This window comes from Dendrobates tinctorius, unplaced genomic scaffold, assembly GCF_039654945.1.
Source record: "Dendrobates tinctorius isolate UK_male_01 unplaced genomic scaffold, ASM3965494v1 ptg000040l, whole genome shotgun sequence".
Classification (NCBI taxonomy): Eukaryota; Metazoa; Chordata; class Amphibia; order Anura; family Dendrobatidae; genus Dendrobates; species Dendrobates tinctorius.
In genome coordinates, this window is record NW_027361708.1 from 21,197,501 (window position 1) to 21,212,593 (window position 15,093).

The 15,093-nt window shown below is 42.8% G+C and overlaps 1 protein-coding gene across 2 annotated transcripts in view; it reads right to left on the reverse strand.

Moving 5' to 3' along the window:
* The window catches only part of LDB3 (LIM domain binding 3), a 263,258-nt gene extending 249,708 nt beyond the window's left edge, over nt 1–13,550 (reverse strand). For both annotated transcript variants that reach the window (XM_073574869.1, XM_073574868.1), the window contains exon 1: nt 13,472–13,550. The gene's annotated coding sequence lies outside the window, so the exon portion shown is untranslated. The remainder of the gene's footprint in view (nt 1–13,471) is intronic.
* Between the last annotated feature and the right edge of the window lie 1,543 nt (nt 13,551–15,093).

Here is a 15,093-nt window from a genome sequence, read left to right on the forward strand (position 1 = left end):
AGAGCATGCAGTTGCTTCATTGACACACAACGAAGGTGCATCCACTTCCAGAGAGGCTGCCTCAATTTTGACAAGAATATCAAGAATATACATGATGTTCATGCTCATCTGCAATGAAGATTTTGCAATGCTGCTCTATTCACTTAATTGGAACAAGTCTGCAGTAATTTGAATAGTCATGATGTTGATAGTTGAACCTCAACTGATGTAATATTGATAACTTCTCAAAGGGTAATTCATCATATTTTAAAGGTTGGCTAACCCCATTATGGATAGGCTTAGTCTTAGGAAGTGTTTGCAACTTTGCAGTTCACCAATCACTAATAGTTTCAGCAGCTGTCAAATAGATTATATACAGTGGGGCAAAAAAGTATTTAGTCAGTCAGCAATAGTGCAAGTTCCACCACTTAAAAAGATGAGAGGCGTCTGTAATTTACATCATAGGTAGACCTCAACTATGGGAGACAAACTGAGAAAAAAAAATCCAGAAAATCACATTGTCTGTTTTTTTTTCATTTTATTTGCATATTATGGTGGAAAATAAGTATTTGGTCAGAAACAAGCAATCAAGATTTCTGGCTCTCACAGACCTGTAACTTCTTCTTTAAGAGTCTCCTCTTTCCTCCACTCATTACCTGTAGTAATGGCACCTGTTTAAACTTGTTATCAGTATAAAAAGACACCTGTGCACACCCTCAAACAGTCTGACTCCAAACTCCACTATGGTGAAGACCAAAGAGCTGTCAAAGGACACCAGAAACAAAATTGTAGCCCTGCACCAGGCTGGGAAGACTGAATCTGCAATAGTCAACCAGCTTGGAGTGAAGAAATCAACTGTGGGAGCAATAATTAGAAAATGGAAGACATACAAGACCACTGATAATCTCCCTCGATCTGGTGCTCCACGCAAAATCCCACCCCGTGGGGTCAGAATGATCACAAGAACGGTGAGCAAAAATCCCAGAACCACGCGGGGGGACCTAGTGAATTAACTGCAGAGAGCTGGGACCAATGTAACAAGGCCTACCATAAGTAACACACTACGCCACCATGGACTCAGATCCTGCAGTGCCAGACGTGTCCCACTGCTTAAGCCTGTACATGTCCGGGCCCGTCTGAAGTTTGCTAGAGAGCATTTGGATGATCCAGAGGAGTTTTGGGAGAATGTCCTATGGTCTGATGAAACCAAACTGGAACTGTTTGGTAGAAACACAACTTGTCGTGTTTGGAGGAAAAAGAATACTGAGTTGCATCCATCAAACACCATACCTACTGTAAAGCATGGTGGTGGAAACATCATGCTTTGGGGCTGTTTCTCTGCAAAGGGGCCAGGACGATTGATCCGGGTACATGAAAGAATGAATGGGGCCATGTATCGTGAGATTTTGAGTGCAAACCTCCTTCCATCAGCAAGGGCATTGAATATGAAACGTGGCTGGGTCTTTCAACATGACAATGATCCAAAGCACACCGCCAGGGCAACGAAGGAGTGGCTTCGTAAGAAGCATTTCAAGGTCCTGGAGTGGCCTAGCCAGTCTCCAGATCTCAACCCTATAGAAAACCTTTGGAGGGAGTTGAAAGTCCGTGTTGCCAATCGAAAAGCCAAAAACATCACTGCTCTAGAGGAGATCTGCATGGAGGAATGGGCCAACATACCAACAACAGTGTGTGGCAACCTTGTGAAGACTTACAGAAAACGTTTGACCTCTGTCATTGCCAACAAAGGATATATCACAAAGTATTGAGATGAAATTTTGTTTCTGACCAAATACTTATTTTCCACCATAATATGCAAATAAAATGAAAAAAAACAGACAATGTGATTTTCTGGATTTTTTTTTCTCAGTTTGTCTCCCATAGTTGAGGTCTACCTATGATGTAAATTACAGACGCCTCTCATCTTTTTAAGTGGTGGAACTTGCACTATTGCTGACTGACTAAATACTTTTTTGCCCCACTGTACATACCATTATGTTTGCTCATAAACTAGCAAATCATCATGATAATTGGTGAGTACAAGTGGACTTTTTCCCTATTCCCGACATGTGCCGTATACACTCACTGGCCACTTTATTAGGTACACCTATCCAACTGTGTGTTAAGACTTAATTTCTAATCAGCCAATCACATGGCGGCAACTCAGTGCATTTAGGCATGTAGACATGGTCAAGACAATCTCCTGCAGTTCAAACCGAGCATCAGTATGGGGAAGAAAGGTGATTTGAGTGCCTTTGAACGTGGCATGATTGTTGGTGCCAGAAGGGCTGGTCTGAGAATTTCAGAAACTGCTGATCTACTGGGATTTTCACGCACAACCATCTCTAGGGTTTACAGAGAATGGTCCGAAAAAGAAAAAAAATCCAGTGAGCGGCAGTTCTGTGGCCGGAAATGCCATGTTGATGCCAGAGGTCAGAGGAGAATGGGCAGACTGGTTCGAGCTGATAGAAAGGCAACAGTGACTCAAATTGCCACCCGTTACAACCAAGGTAGGCAGAAGAGCATCTCTGAACGCACAGTGCGTCGAACTTTGAGGCAGATGGGCTACAGCAGCAGAAGACCACACTGGGTACCACTCCTCTCAGCTAAGAACAGGAAACTGAGGCTACAATTTGCACAAGCTCATCGAAATTGGACAGTAGAAGATTGGAAAAACGTTGCCTGGTCTGATGAGTCTCGATTTCTGCTGTGACATTCGGATGGTAGGGTCAGAATTTGGCGTAAACAACATGAAAGCATGGATCCATCCTGCCTTGTATCAACGGTTCAGGCTGGTGGTGGTGGTGTCATGGTGTGGGGAATTTTTTCTGGGCACTCTTTGGGCCCCTTGGTACCAATTGAGCATCGTTGCAACGCCACAGCCTACCTGAGTATTGTTGATGACCATGTCCATCCCTTTATGACCACAATGTACCCAACATCTGATGGCTACTTTCAGCAGGATAATGCGCCATGTCATAAAGCTCGAATCATCTCAGATTGGTTTCTTGAACATGACAATGAGTTTACTGTACTCAAATGGCCTCCTCAGTCACCAGATCTCAATCCAATAGAGCATCTTTGGGATGTGGTGGAACGGGAGATTCGCATCAGGGATGTGCAGCCGACAAATCTGCGCCAACTGTGTGATGCCATCATGTCAATATGGTCCAAAATCTCTGAGGAATGCTTCCAGCACCTTGTTGAATCTCTGCCACGAAGAATTGAGGCAGTTCTGAAGGCAAAAGGGGGTCCAACCCCTTACTAGCATGGTGTACCTAATAAAGTGGCCAGTGAGTGTATATACGTGCAACAGTTGTGCACAGGAGTTAACATACCCTGGCAGAATTTTTGCTTTCTTGGCCTTTTTTCAGAGAATATGAATGATAACACCAAAACTTTTTCTCCACTCATGGTTAGTGATTGGGTGAAGCCATTTGTTGTCAAACTACTGTGCTTTCTCTTTTTAAATCATAATGACAAACCAAAAAATCCAAATGACCCTGATCAAAAGTTCACATACCCCATTTCTTAATACTGTGTATTGCCCCCTCTAACATCAATAACAGCTTGAAATCTTTTGTGGTAGTTGTGGTTGAGGTTCTTTATTTTCTAAGATGGTAAAGCTGCCCACTCTTTTTGGCAAAAATCCTCCAGTTCCTGTAAATTCCTGGGCTGTCTAGCATGAACTGCATGCTTGAGATCTTCCAGAGTGGCTCAATGATATTGAGGTCAGGAGACTGAGATGGCCACTCCAGAACCTTCACTTTGTTCTGCTGTAGCCAATGACAGGTCAACTTGGCCTTGTGTTTTGGATCGATGTCATGTTGGAATGTCCAAGTACGTCCCATGCACAGCTTCCGGGCTGATGATTGCAAATTTGACTCAAGTATTTGCTGATAACGTGCAGCATTCATCTTTTCTTCAACTTTGACCAAGTTTCCTGTGCCTTTGTAGCCCCCACATCCCCAAAACATCAGCAATCCACCTCTGTGCTTTACAGTAGGAATGGTGTTCCTTTCATCATAGGCCTTGTTGACCTCTCTCCAAATATAACATTTATTGTTATTGCCAAAAAGTTCAATTTTGGTCTCATCACTCCAAATTACCTTGTTTCAGAAGTTTTAAGACTTGTCTCTGTGCTGTTTTGTGAATTATAAGCAAGATACTTTGTGGCATTTGTGCAGTAATGGCTATCTTCTGGCGACTCGACCATGCAGGCCATTTTTATTCAAGTGCCTCCTTATTGTACATCTTGAAACAGCAACACCGCTAGTTTTCAGAGAGTCCAGTATTTCAGCTGATGTTATTTGTTGGTTTTTCTTTGCATCCCGAACAATTTTCCTGGCATTTGTGGATGAAATTTTTGCTGGTCTACCTAACCGTGAACAGCAAGAGAGCAACAAGGTTTACCCGTACAGGCCTCCAAACAAATGCACTATCAGGATGCAGTGGACCCATATAATTAAGATGGCAACACAGGTGCAAAAATACCAATAAAACAACTGCCTCCTTACTGTACATCTTGAAACAGCAACACCGCTAGTTTTCAGAGAGTCCAGTATTTCAGCTGATGTTATTTGTTGGTTTTTCTTTGCATCCCGAACAATTTTCCTGGCATTTGTGGATGAAATTTTTGCTGGTCTACCTAACCGTGGTTTTGTTTTTACAGAACCCCTGACTTTACATTTGTTAATCACATTTTGACCGCTGCTGATACAGTTCAACTACCTTTTCCCGTAGATCCGTTGACAATTCTTTTGCTTTCCCCATGACTCACAATCCAGAAATGTCAGTAGCTGGATGAAAGATGCAATAGTCTGTCTGGATCCCAGAAACTCACTCAGCTTTTATGAACACACACTGATTACAAGCAAACAGGTCACAGGTGAGGATGTTACCTTTAGTAACTCATTTGTGTCAACTTCTGTACATGTCATCAGGCCAAAATCACCAGCGTATGTGAACTTTTGATCAGGGTCATTTGGTTGTTTTGGCTTGTCATTAGGATTTAACAGAAAACACAGTAATTTGACAATAAACAGCTTCACCTAACCACTAACCATGAGTGGAGAAAAAGTTTTGGTGTTATCATTAACATTCTCTGAAAAAAGGTCAAGAAAGCAAAAATTCTGCCAGGGTATGTAAACTTTTTGAGCACAATTGTATGTATAGTCATATATGCTCTAAATATAAATAAAAGTGACAGCGGCATCGAGGTGCATCACAGAGGGAGTTTGCATTGGTCCTGATTGTCTCTATGGTGATCATGGGCCAAAAGACCCCATGAGGAATGACGTAAAAAATAAATAAAACCAATTCTTCTTCTGTTGTTGATTTATTCTTTCTGCCTCTCAGAGATTGCAATAAGGCTTGACTCATATTTATCCTGAGCGCTGCACTGAGTGCCTGCACAAAGATTTCTATGTAAATCTCTGAAATATGTGATTCAGGCAAAAACCCCAGCTGAAAATTCCCTATAATGAGACAGATGGAGGCACTGTCTGGCCTGTGACCCGGTGGTGGCTGTCTTTTTGGACGTGCATAAATGTGAGGTCAGCCACAGTTTTCAGCACTTCTGAGAAGGAGGCCACTGAAGACGGGCCACACAGAGTCAAGAGTAATGGACCCGTTGCACACAACGATATTGTGATCGATATCGTTGCAATGTCACCAGTTTGGTGATGTTGCAGCGATGTCGAAACGACATTGTTGCATGTGACATGTAGCAATGATCAACGATCAGTTGGCTAATCGCTAATCATTGCCTAATGGCCTGGGCCCAAATTCTATCCTTTGTCTCCCACTGGGCAGCACACATTGCTGCATGTGACAACGAGAGAACAATGATCAGCGACACTGGGAGCTGGTATCCAGGGTAAACAGCGGGTAACTAAGAGCCGCAAGGCTCTTAGTTACCTACTGTTTACCCTGAATACCAGCTTGCTCGCTGGTCCTGATTGCTGGTGAGTCTGTCTATGTGACAACTCACCAGCGATCAGCTAACTATGTCCCAGCTATCCCATCCACGTCGGATCGTTGGTGGGATCGCTGGGACACTGAAGTGTGTAACGGGGCCCTAACTCTATTGCCTTATTATAGTGAGTGGCTCCCTCGTGGGTTTCATCTAAGTCACATCACTCGGAGATTTAGATGGAAACCGCCACATAAGTGCTCAGTGTAGAGCGCCGGATAAATGTGATTCGAAATGTTATGTAAAATGTTCCCAAAAAAAGCTTCAACTCAATCTTCAAAAAAAGCAAGTCCCACTCAGGTTGGAAATATAGTGGGCTTCCATGTTACTGGTAGTACAAAGGGTCTGGGAAAGTGCTGTAGCTTCTCACCACCTAAAAGAAATTCAGCAAATTCTGCGCTCCCAAATCCAAATGCTTCTGAGTTCCACAGTGTGCCTAAACCTCATTTAGCATCCACATGTTAGGCAATTCTTTAGCAATGACAACCTGCCTAATTTACAGGTGCATGTCTACAGAAGCATGAGCTGGGCACCACAACGTACTGGTGACTCCAAGTTACTGTGCACTACAATGGCAGTTTGCAATTTTCACTCAGCAACATCCACTACGGCTTGCTTCTGGAAAGCACCCATGAGGAGAAAATTGTTACTACACTTGTAGATAAATTCCCAAAGAAGTATAATTTCCACTTGAGGGGGGTTTCTGCTTTGATACCACTTAGGGACTTTGTATATGGAGTCTGCAAACTATTCTAGGAAAATCTGTGCTCCAAAAGATACAGTATATATTCAAGTATAAGTCAAATTTTTCAGCACATTTTTTCGTGCTGAGAATACCCCCTCAGCTTATACTCGACTGAGGGTCCCAGGAGATGGAGAGGGATGGGGAGCATAATCGGCGGAGCAGCGGGTCACAGGAGGCAAGAGCCAGCTTATGCGGCTAATGCCTGTGTCTGCTGTTAAAAAGAAATGAATATTCATTGCGCTTGCAGATAATTTTCTTTTCTCTTTAATAGTGGGCACAGTAGGGATGAAGAGCCATGCATATTGGGAGAGTGATGACGGGCAATGCCTACAAGGAGAGTGATGAGGAGACATGAAGACAAGGATAAGGATGAGGAGCCATTCATACCAGGATAGGGATGAGTAGCCATGCATACAAGGATAGGGATGAAGAGCCATGCCTACAAGGATAGGGATGAGGAGCCATGCAGACCAGGATAGGGATGAGGAGTCAAGCATACAAGGATAGGGATGAGGGAACCATGCAGACCAGGATGAGGATGAGGGAACCATGCATACCAGGATAGGGATGAGGAGCCATGCATTCCAGGATAGGGATGAAATGCCATGCAGACCAGGATAGGGATGAGGAGCCATGCATACCAGGATAGGGATGAGGAGCCATGCAGACCAGGATAGGGATGAGGGGGCCATGCATACCAGGATAGGGATGAGGAGGCCATGCATACCAGAATAGGGATGAGGAACCATGCAGACTATGATAGGGATGAGGATGAGGAGCCATGCACACCAGGATAGGGATGAGGTGACCATGCAGACCTGGATGGGAATGATGGAACCATGCATACCATGATAGAGATGAGGAGCCATGCAGATCAGGATAGGGATGAGGGGGCCATGCATACCAGGATGGGGATGAGGAGTCATGCACACCAGAATAGGGATGGGGGAACCATGCAGACCAGGATGAGGATGAGGGAACCATGCATACCAGGATAGGGATGAGAAGCCATGCATTCCAGGATAGGGATGAAATGCCATGCAGACCAGGATAGGGATGAGGAGCCATGCATACCAGGATAGGGATGAGGAGCCATGCAGACCAGGATAGGGATGAGGGGGCCATGCATACCAGGATAGGGATGAGGAGGCCATGCATACCAGAATAGGGATGAGGAGCCATGCAGACTATGATAGGGATGAGGATGAGGAGCCATGTAGACCAGGATAGGGATGAAGAGTCATGCACACCAGGATAGGGATGAGGGGACCATGCAGACCAGGATGGGAATGAGGGAACCATGCATACCATGATAGAGATGAGGAGCCATGCAGATCAGGATAGGGCTGAGTGGGCCATGCATACCAGGATAGGGATGAGGAGGCCGTGCATACCAGAATAGGGATGAGGAGTCATGCGTACCAGGATAGGGATGAGGGGACAATGCATGCCTGGCTTATAATCGAGTCTATAAGTTTTCCCAGTTTTAGGTGGTAAAATTAGGTACCTCGGCTTATACTTGGCTAATACTTGAGTATATATGGTAAATAGTGCTCCGTCCCTTCCGAGTCACATATAATTCTTTTAAGCCATCTTTCATGATAGTAAAGATGCCCTATATATTAGCTAGAAGATTGAACAAATGATTGGCTAGTGAATGATCATTACACTGATGCAGTCATACACATTACACACAGTTCAGATTAGCTGTCACAGCCATTCAGATTGAGCAATCATGTTCATAGACCGTGGGCAAACAATGAACAAAAGTTTTTTTGAGAAAGCTGTGGGAATATTCTGGGAACAGTCTTTCAGATCATACTTTAGATAGTAAGCATCAGATGACTTATTTTCAGATGATGCTGACGTGCCATTAGTTGGTTCAGAAGATCACTCGTTGTGAAATTCCACCAGATCAACATTCGTTGTGTTTGACAACATCCGTTATATAACTTTTGTCTAATGTGTATGGGCACCTTTATTGGATTTGTTTGTTTCCTAGCTTTAGGAACAATACAAAGGCTGGTGAAAGGTTGTAGTGGTTTTCATTGTGATCACCACCCCCAAAATATCAGCCCATATTATCACTCTTTTATCACACATGATTCCAAATTTGAGAATAAAAATAATTGTAAGACATATTTGCTTGTAAGACATATTTTTTAATCCTTTAAGGCCTTAGTCACATGTCCTATTTTATTGTGCTTGTGCTATCCAATTTTTAAATGGAAAGCATATATATATATATATATATATATATATATATATGTTATATTCTGTGGCCCTTTTCCCATGGCGATCATGTGAAGTTAAAGAAATGGAGACTGCTGGTGATGTTTCAAAGAGATCATTTCAAGGTTTAAACAGATGCAATATGGATGGCGTCAGTGTTACATATGTATGAAACACGGTTGTGCGAATAAAGCCCAAGTAGACCATAGAAAGATTTGTTTCTGGTCATTATATCTAGCTGATGGAGATCTGTCTGCTTGTTATCATGTTCTCATAACCCTCATAAGCTGAGATGAGAACAGTCTACTTGCATTCCATTGTTATAGTCATGCAAAGTGCCATCAGTCGGGTACCGATACTGAATTCGTTGGCATTCAAATTAAATTTTATACTTAACATTATATAAACGTTTAGGATGGGGCTACTTGGCAACATTGGCTGCAACACTTGTCACTCAACCAAAGTTCACTAGGCGTCGTTGAAAAATCACAGTGCTTTACAAGTGAATAAGGTCGCATTGTGACCCAGAGGGTACTCTAGGCAAGCAAAAAATCTGACACGGTTGGACTTCTTGCGAATTCTTTGTTACAGTCGTAGTACCCTTGGAGTCAAAATGAGACCCCCATTCATTTGTATGCACTGATATGTAGCAATGACACCTAGTGAACTTTGCTTATGTGACAAGTGTCGCGGCCAAAGTCGCTGGATATCTCCAACTATATTTAAGTTGCGAAATCTGAAAGATGCTTCAAATTAGTTTTTGCATCGTCACTCAGCTAGCTACCCAAATGACCACCATATTGACTTCTCTTGTCCAGTCAGTGCAGAGCAAAGACACATGCCAAAATCTGGGACTCCTTAGAAATCAAATATTTCAAATAAGTCATAGAAAATTACAGCAAATGTGAAGCTTGTTAGTGTTATGCAATTGGAAGGCGCACGTGGTTCATGGACCCACTGTGCCACATGGCCAGGCTTACTTAGGAGGTAGTTAAGCGACTACCTGGTGTTCACTCGAGCTCTTGATGGTGCAGTCAGACTTGAGCTGCAGGTAGCCACCACGTACCACTCCTAGGCAGTCCTTGGTAATGCAGCTGCTGACCCCAGGGGTCAGGTATGCAGACACGGATGGGAATCGGACTCTATTCAGACTACTAAGTTCTGGATCCTCTGCAGAACGGTTACTGAAACAGAGACTTAGGATTGATTTGGAGACTGGTTTTAACAGTATGGATGCATGGCATACTCGGATAGGCACATATTCAGACATAAAGATCTTGGATATAGGTTCAGGTACCGCCGGAGTGGCTTCAGGGTTCAAGAATGGCCACACAAGGACCAGGGACTATGGGTTCAGGACTGGCTGCACAAGGACCAGGACTACGAGTTTGGGACACTGGCCACACTAGGCCCAAGGGACCTCACAACTCATTAGTAGACTACCACACTACCTAATGAAACTTGGTTGCTTGGCACCTCCTTATTGTGGAGGGTGCTTTCTATGCAAGATGCCTCACCGCTATTGGCTGGGAGCCATCTTGCAGATGTATTCTTCTACTGAATGCCTCCCATCCATTGACTGGGGACATTATACTATCTGCATACGCTGCCCCTTTAAGAGCCGGGGAGCACGCGCGCGTAGTAGGAGTGCAGTGCTGTAGGAAGAGCAGTGTGCACAACACATGGAAACAGGGACCATGCTGGGGACAATGCCATGTGGGCAGGGAGTTGTGTATGCCTGCGTCCCTGCTTGGAGGGAGAAGGGGCACCATACAGTTGCGCCGGCAATAGCATTACAAAGCTCTTTATTCTTACTTAGGCTAGTTTCACATTAGCATCTGGAGGCGCAGCGAATGCTCACTGTGAAGCTCCACCCCCTGCCACGCCTCTTCCGGTCAGCTCCGCCTATGGGCACATGACGCTGCATGCGGCCTGCGTACCCTAGCTTTAGCATTGGGTATGCAAGCTGTGCGCAGGTATGCGTTTGCCACCGCATGCATCCTTTTGACGGTGTGGCGACCTGAGCCAAACGCGACGTGTTGCATTTTGGTGCCATCGCCGCACCGTCAAAAGGACGCATGCAGCGGCAAAAGCATACCTGTGCATGGCCTGCCTACCCTATGCTAAAGATAGGGTACGCAGGTCGCATGCAGCATCATGCGCCCATAGGCGGAGCTGACCAGAGGAGGAGCAGCAGGGGGCAGAGCTTCACAGCGAGCGTCAGCTGCACCTCCAAACGCTAATGTGAAACTAGCCTAATTGAGGGACAGGGTGTTATTATTTCCCAGTTTCAGGTTGTCCTACAGATGACCTCATCTTTAGATTTTCTGAAGAGAACAATTTTACTGTGAACCCATCCACCGAATTGTTCATATATAATTACTGTATTAATATTCTGATTTTGCGACTTAAAGCAATATTATTTCAGCTTTAATAACTTTGTAGTTTATTAGTATAAGAACAGCATCATGAAATGTATTTAAGGGTTGGATAACCTAAATGTGAAGTGGGACATTTATTAGATTGAACACATCATATGTTTCGTTTTTACAGCAGCATTGCCTTATCCTTTTAAAATTAATTTTATAGGTCTAGGGTTGAAACACGCTTTAGGGGCATGTCACTCCGGGCAGCCTGAATGTATGATGTGACAGGTGCTGGTGTAATCAATCTCACAGGACAGCATTCATTTCTGGCACACACAAGGAAGGAAGTCAACGGAGCAGATCTCAGAAACTACAGCTCCTCTGAGCTGTCCAGAGCAGCTGGTCATACCATCAGGCCTACAGATAGGCAACGTGAAAGTTGAGTCCAGGCCTTCCAGAAATATGGGTATATTTTCTCACTGTCTTAGCAAAGTATATAAATAGGCTTCAGTGTGGGTTTGCTGTAGAAATATACTATATGTAAAACTGATGGTCAACTGGTTATATAAGAACGCAAGAAAATGTTTACCATGATTACCTTGTATTTACAGGCAACCATTAAATTATTTTACGATATTAAGTAGACGTTCATTAGAGGAGTGTAATAAAGAACAGCCCCAGGTACAAACATAACTTGGACTTTTCGAAACAATGCAGATCGTAAAATAAAATAATGCAGATCGTAAAATTTGATTTCTCCTGTGAGAAAACTGAGACATCAACATATCACTGTTCCTTTACCTGATCTTTTATATCTGTACTAGCCATTAAATGTTTTGATCTATTTGGTTTTAGAAAAATTTGTAGGACACTGTCAACTTATTTCAGACTAAAAGTTCTCTACTTTGCCCTGTATTAACAAGCGGGAGAAGTAGATTTTCCTTCACTGAAATTTCTGTAACAAACCTGCCGCATTTGAATATACTCTTATAATGAATATAGATTGGCATATAGCAGTGTAGTAATGCTAAACCATTTATCTGACAACATTTGGATAAATCAATTTGTCAAACTTAAAGGTAATGGTAATGACGTCCAAGAGCGCCAAGCCATCAGCGCACCTTCACTACTTTCAATCAATGCTCTGCCAACAATCAAAAGTGTATACAAGAAACCTGTAGAGACCATTTGCTCACATTTGTGTGCATGCGCCGTCTACATCATGTGTTGATGGAGATATTTCACTAATACCGTGAACAAATGGATATCCACCGAACGATTTCTGTTATTCGGTATTGATATAAATGGTTGGATTTAAGTTTTGTTGGCCAATTGACTACAGAGTACACCGTATAATATTTTTAATTATAATATTTAAAATATTTTTAACTATGATAATTTAATTATTTGTAGTACAGCGCAAATCTAGATGACAACTATAAAACTGCAGACATGGTGACAATTTGGATAGAAATATGTAGGTTTCTCAGTCATCTGAGCTAATGAAATGGTATAAAAAGCCTACATAAAGCACTGCATTTGTAGATATTATTGACATTATACATAAAAGGTGGTCTCGTGTTATGAAGGTATTTGATCTAAGCACATATTTTGCTCAGGTTTCTTAACCCAAAGCAGAATTTTGGGATGGCAGCATCCTGGACTGTATTGATGAACTTTATCTAATGAAGTTAGGAAAAGTTAAATGAATAAATTATGTGTCCACTAGACTTGCCGATAAATAAAAGCAGAACTATCCTAAAAGTATGTGTGTTGGGGGGTTAACTTTATTTACAGGAAGGTCTTTTTAATAATTGTACAACTAGAAACTCCAATGTCCACTAAAATACATATTGACTAGAAAGTGCCGATATTGGAGAGTGAGGCGGACAACCTACAGATAGATAGTCATGGTCCTGATCTACAAGCAGCTATAGCTGTCTCTGTGCAGACTGGAGCTTTGAAATAGCTGATCCCCTGTGATTAGTGAACAAATGGGTTGCTGTAAGTCCCAGCTGGCACAGTAAGCTCAGGCACACAAAATGCAGACATCATACTGTCAAACACAGTTTAGAAGCAAAAGTGCTAAGAGCTAGGCAGAAAGTTAGCAGAGAAAATAGCCTTTGTGCCTAAGAGGTGTTAGTTTAGTCACACAGCCTTCAAGGCATTAAGTTCTACCTGGGAGCTGTTCTGCAGATCCCCTCTGGTGCTCTTGTGGCTCAATAGTTGCTCTATAAGCATATTTATCTGATCCCTGTATCCAGTGTGACGTCATTCTAGCGGAGAGGGGACGAGGAGGGGTGAGCTCTTAAGGTGGACTCATTACAGTTGCAGCTATTTGGCTAGAAAAATATATGGTCCTATCTTTGAAGGATACTTGAAAATAAGTCCTAAATCTCTTATTCATGTAAATCTCTTTTTCATAGCTTTGCACATGGTATTGTTATTGTTGATTTTAGCACAGTCTAATATGCCAGCCCTAGATAGATGTTGAAAACCATCTTCAAATGTACAAAATTACCAGAAAATAGATGCAATTATTATCTGACACTAAAATAGTGGAGACAAATTTAAACCTATAAAGACATCTCGAGAGGAGACGTATCATACTCACATTGAACATATGGGATTAATTATAACAGGGGAATTGAGAAACCAATTATAATTGGAGAAGTGAGAGAGAGCTAACACTTCAACCTCAATGGAAGTAGGGACTTCTTTGCAGTAACCAGGTGTGAAGACACAATAAAATGAAGACAAGAAGAATAGATTTATCTACAGTATATGTTGATTTCTGATTGGTCAAGAAAACATAATTTGTTTGTGTAAGCCTGGAATATTGACTTGTAACCTGACATTTGATATAACATGGTGTGCTCTTATCCTAGATGACTATTGATGTATACTGATATGCTAATTATGCATTGTCTAGGCTAGATAGTGACTTTGAAAACCGAGGAGGAAAAACTATGCAAATAGGTTAAATAATCAAGTAATGCTACATGATTTCATCTCCATTCTTACCCTTTAATTCAATACTGAATGAAGGACACTTGTTAAGTATAAACAGACGTTACACGCCTCTATAGAGATAGAGAGACAGCCAATGATTCTGCCAAGACATCCAAACATCCAGGGGACTCTACAGGACTACCACCAATACATCATGGCTCCATCACGAGAAACACAGATCTATCATTCTACAGGACACAATCTAGGGGACCTTGACCCCGAGTTGGAAGAATACAGATCTGCTCTATTGACCATCACTGAACCATGGATACGTTTGGAGAAAGTCAGGATTGTCTCCCGCCGGTCACCTGGTTCCCTGGAGATATTCGGAGAAGCCAGGTCATGACCCTCAGGTATCTGGCCTTTTACCTCAATGGACTGTCATCTTCCTAAGCTTGTCGTTACCTCCACTGTGTGTGTGCCACAGGTGGGGTAGTTGACCCCGGATGATGAAGCCAGGTTGTGACCCTCCGGTCAACTGGCCTTGTACCTGAATGGACTGTAATATTACTATGATTGTCATTACTTCCTCTCTGTGTGCATGCCACAGGTGGGGTAGTTGACTCTGGGAGCTCTGAAGTAACAGCTGCCATTATCCTGGTGAGTCAGCGGAAGGCTGAGACTTTGTAATGTGCACCATATTAGTGTTTTTAACTGGGACTGTTCTACATTTTATCTGCCTGTTTTGTGGTTCAATACAATATCGCCACCCAGTTTTACCCTCACCCTGTGTTGTCTGAGTAGCATTATGTCCATGTTAAAAGGAGAGAAGGCGTTCGGCGGGACGA